General features: G+C 40.8%; 1 long non-coding RNA gene across 1 annotated transcript in view; it reads left to right on the top strand.

Moving 5' to 3' along the window:
- LOC118478822 overlaps positions 1–5,214 on the top strand; it is a 14,378-nt gene that overhangs the window by 7,824 nt on the left and 1,340 nt on the right. The window lies entirely within an intron of this gene.

The following is a 5,214-nucleotide window of genomic DNA, read 5'->3' as shown; positions in this document are numbered from 1 at the left end:
CTTTGTAATTCCGAGGTGCGCTTTGTTAAGTTACCTTCTTGTTGTTTTTGCGAGCAGCTTTTTTTTTGTAGTTTTGTTTCTTTTTGGGGGTGGGTAGAATTTTGAAAGTAAGCGATATCGTTCGCCTGCACTCCCTTTAATTCCGTATCTTTGTTACCACGGTCTTTGGATCCCTATATCTCTTTGGCTGCGCACTTGAAATATGACAGGGTTACAAAGGGACTGCTGGTTCAGCGCGAGCCGCTTGCCGCAAAGGGATCGATTGCCCCCTTTTGTGTTTGATATATGGCTAGTGTGAGACAGACAGTGTGAGACAGTGTAACAATAGTGTAACAAAGATACTATGAGACAATGTGAGACAGGCAGTGTAAAACAAACAATGTGAGACAGTGTTAGACAGACAGTGTGAGACAGACAGAGGGAAGACATTGTGGGATAGACAGTGTGAGACAGGGTAAGACAATGTGAGACAGACAGTGCAAAACAGACAGTGTGAGACAGACGTGAGACAGACAGTGTGAGACAGACAATGTGAGACAGACAATGTGAGACAGACAGTGGGAGACAGACAGTGTGAGACAGACAGTGTGAGACAGACAAAATGAGACAGACAGTGTGAGACAGACAGTGTGAGACAGACATTGTGAGACAGACAATGTGAGACAAACAGTGGGAGACAGTCAGTGTGAGACAGGCGATGCTGTAGTTTACTGGCACGGATCATATATTAGGTTTTGTGGCTGAAAGTTCTTTACTCTTTCTCTATTGTTTTCGTCCCTCTGCCTTGCATTTTCCTTCAACTAAATGTCAGTAATTGAAACAATGTGTTTCTGTTTTGTCAAAACAGGGCTCACCAAAGTTCAGCAGTGTGTGTGTGTGTCTGTGTGTGTCTGTGTCTGTCTGTCTGTCTGTCTGCCTGTGTGTATGTGTCTGTCTGTCTGTCTGTCCGTGCGTGTGTGTGAGAGTTTGTGTGTGTGTGTCAGTGTGTCTGTATGTCTGTGTAATTTTTCTTTTCACATTAATTTTAGTTTCAAAGATCTTTGAACTTTGTCTTGTTTTGTTTTGTTTTTTCTGCGATTTTTAAAGCCATAAATGACAGGAAAGAGACTAGGGCGAGAAGATCAGCGCTGTCTCCTTGACCTTTTAGACTCTAATTTGTTTAAAATGCTTGCGCTAGCTTCAAATATAATATCATTTATATCCCATTAATACGAGCAAGCTACAAGTTAAAAAAGGCTAAATATCTTGGATGGCTCTAATTGGAAGTGTTGTCAGGGGGCTTAACGGTAAACAGGGTAGATTATGCCAATTATCGGAGACATGGCGGATGGCTTTTAAGGCCTTTTTATCTCTTTACTTTGGCCTTTCTGACATTATAAAGACCAGGTTGAACGTATGGCGAGGGGTTTTTTTTTAAATTTCTTTCTTTTTAGAATTACAAAAATGGAGGGAAAAATCAGTGGTTGTTACTTTTTTTAGTATTTGAACAGAAAAAAAAAACGCTGAAAAGAAAGACAATAGGCCAACCTGTAATTTGGGAAAAGGGACAAACGCGTTAATAAATCGGACATGCATAGACTCAACAATCGTCCAATGACATAATAGAACATCGGGGGGGGGTAATAACCTGGCTAAACATGCAGTCAAATATACCTTAGCTCTGTGTTATGGGAAAATGTTCACACGTTAAGGTAGTGAGTTCTTGCCAACCTGGGCGATATTGTACACGTATGGCCCGTTTGGTAATTGTGGTGGGCGATGGGGATCACCCGGGTAGTGACGAGTATTATTGAATGTCCCGCTTGGAAATACAAGTAGGTGGGTTGTACGAAAAGTTTGACCTCTAACCCGTGGCAGTTGTGGGCGCTGGCTGTTAAAAAGGTTGACAAGCACTGCTTTAAGGTTTCTTAAGAGGAAATTTGGATGGAGGTTTTTCTCTGTTTTGCTTTTGTGTCTTTATTATATTGTATTATTCAAATATGGTGTTGTGGAAAAGGGAAGTTAAAATTCATGAAAGGTTGGAGTTTTCAAGCACAAACAAAAAATTAAGGAAAGCTACGAGGTGTATGAATTTTCCTTTTCTTTTCTCCCTTTCCAAGAATTCACAGTGGGGTCTCAACATCAGCACAAAACACCAGTATGTCCAGACTGTAAAATTAGGTTCATCATGACATGACACTTGGATACACATTTTAACATTTCTACTTCACCCCTAACGGAAAAGCAGTGTAATCGATAACGCGTCCATAGTTTGTGAACTTGCCTTTTATTGGATTAGCTCTTTGCTTTGATTGGGACGCCCCGCCCCGTTTGTCAAATATTTGACCTGCCAACAGAGAGGGTCTCCGCCGGATGCCACTTAAAGGATCTTCCTGTGTGTGAACATTCAGAGTAAACTCTGTGTGCGAGTTCTGTGTTATTCTCGACGGCGATGACTGACGAGTGTTATTGGTTCTAATGATTGTGGTGCTGTAGAACTCTGAATAGGATGCAAGCCAGAACAATATGTCTGACTGCAAAGTAATGATTGTGATTGCTAATATTATCATCGAGATGCTCATTGCAAGCGTATGATAGCATAGTAACCATTTACTGCCTTCATTTTTGTCTTGAACAGTGAAAGATGACGAACATGTCACCTGGAAAGAAAAACTTGATTACGCTGTAGACTAAATCATCATTAATTGAGCTAACATTTTACAATTTCATATGTATGCAATAGTTAACACTATCACGTGTACCATTTGGCACTAATCAGAGGCGCCGATTTGATAGGAATGGGCGAGGAGCACAAAAAGGAATCATGCAAACAGCTTTAAAAAACAACTTTTTAAAAGAAAAACTGACCAAACAAAAACAGAAATGGACAGTAAAAGTGTGGCTACGAGGAAAAGGCAGTTAAATTTCTCAGAAAATATTGCACGAGTGTGAGTTCAGTATTCTCCAGCAGCGGTGACTGGCGTGTGTCGGTGGGGATAATGTTCATGGCGATAGAAGATGGTGAATTCTGGGTAGGTTCCAAACAACTTCAAACCAAATAGACAAATACCGGGGGTGTAGCCGTTTTGCCATCGCGCGCAGAGGACCTCATTTCAAGTCTCGTGTGGGGAGAATGTTTATCGAGTATTTCAGTCTTTCCGCTTGGAAGTTGTATCTACTTCAGCCCGGTTAAACCTGACAAGCAGTACCGAAGCCTGCCTCCTAAATCACCTAAAATATGTTTATGGGGACGAGAAAAATACTCATTAAAAAAAAAGAAATAAACAAGCAAAGAGACAAAAAGCAAAAGTGGTACATTAACAAGGTTGCGGCTTTTTTTTTAATAGTAAACGCTGTGTGTGTGATCTAAGGTCAGTGTCATTCTGTGCAGCGGTGACGAAGGGCTGTCGATGGGTATAATGCCCATGGTGATGACGAATTCTGGGTAGGCTACCAACTATACCAAAGGAAGCAATGTAGAAATGAACAGAACAAGTGTAACAACGAGATGTAGTGTTTACAGTAAACTTACATGTGAGAGTTGAGTATTCTTTGCAGCAAGAATAAAAGTACATTAAAAACCAAAACGAAAAGAAACACGCCACGATACGAGCATTTTTAAAAACCTGGCAACAACAACAACAACAACAAGTTAGCTTTTACAGTAAACTCCGTGTGAATTCTGAAGTTTATTCTCTACCGCGATTTCAGGACGTAGAGTCGGTGACGATAAAGCTTGTTGTGGCTGAGAATTCTGGGTAATCCGTCGTGCCGGAAGAAGACATCGGTCACGTGACTGGCATCATCTTGTACTGACTGAATCTCAGCTGGTGCTCGAGGCACAGTTTCAATAGGAGTAGACGATCTCGGTCTTAGGTCGTAGCAGGGACATTTTTTTCTCCGTTTCCGAACTCCTGCGTTGGTTGAGCGCTCCTGTTGATCTGTATGTCAATATCATATCGCCTGCGGTCTACTGACCCCTGGCTTTGCTTCAGTCACAATCAGATTAGGTAGTCTTATCCTGTATTTGAATATAGTGTGGGTATCGGCGAGTGGAGCGGGCATTTGCCTAGCGGTCTAAGAGATCTGTCTATAGATAAAGTATGTAATATTTCTTAGCTGTCCATTTACCTTCGGGTTACAGGAAAATTGTTTTACAGTTATACAGTTACTGTTATTTTCTTTACATTATTGCGTCTGCTTCATCCAAATTGGGTAAAAGTAAAATTAAGCCCTTTATTCATAAGTCAATTGACCTACTACGCATAATCCGGACTTCCACTCTCAGTATGGCCACATTTGAGTGCCAGTGACATCATTCGCCACAGAGTTTTTCTGACTTGTTTTAAGAATAGGTAGTCAAAATGTACAATTACCGGAAAGTTTTTTGCATGTGTAGTTGACTTGTTTGTTTGTTGTAACTTTTGTATTGTTCTTGAAGTTTCTTTTTTTTTTGGGGGGGGGGAGGAGTTTGTTTTGTTTGATTGTTTGTTTGTTTGTTTTTGTTTGCTTGATTGTTTGTTTTGGGGGATGGCTCTGTTTGTTCACTTTATTTTGTTGGGTTTTTTGTGTGTTTTACACATTTTTTCGCCCGCTTCATTTAAATTGTACTGTGAGATGTCGTTGGGGGATGCTGGAGTCTGTCTGAAGATTAGAGGGTGGGCAAACCAGTGTTTGTAGTGTTACGGTTAGGCTCTTCTCTGTAGTTTTCGGAAGGCGGGAGTTCGGTTCCCGAGTAGGCCAATTTTTTTTTTTACAAAATCAATTAAATGTCTCCGTCTGGCTGCTGGGGTGTTGTATCTTACTGCATTCGGGTTGGACTTGACAGGCAGGTTATATGCGGGCCGCCTCATAAAGCATAATAAGCTGTTAAACATACGCCAAACACCCCCACCCCCCCCCCAAAAAAAAAGGGGGAAAAAAGAAAACGATGTAGTGTGCTTTATAACAGTGTCTACCCATCTTTGTCTGGATAGTCTTCCACCTTGTAGACATGAAAATTTGGGTCTCGGGGTATAGCTATCAAAGGTGAAGAACAAATAGTCGTTAAGCTTTTTTCTTTTCTTGTGTACTGCTTGAACAAAAACAATTATGTTCGCTTTGGGTATTCCGTAACTCTGAATTTACTTTGTACTCTTATGAACAAAACCTGTTTTAAAAGTTCCACCAAACTGTGAAAGAAGTAGCAACTGGCTTACTTTTACGGGGATCTAATTTATTTTTCTTTTTATTCTC

Source organism: Aplysia californica, unplaced genomic scaffold (assembly GCF_000002075.1).
Source record: "Aplysia californica isolate F4 #8 unplaced genomic scaffold, AplCal3.0 scaffold00026, whole genome shotgun sequence".
Classification (NCBI taxonomy): Eukaryota; Metazoa; Mollusca; class Gastropoda; order Aplysiida; family Aplysiidae; genus Aplysia; species Aplysia californica.
This window is presented reverse-complemented; position numbering and strand designations above follow the sequence as displayed.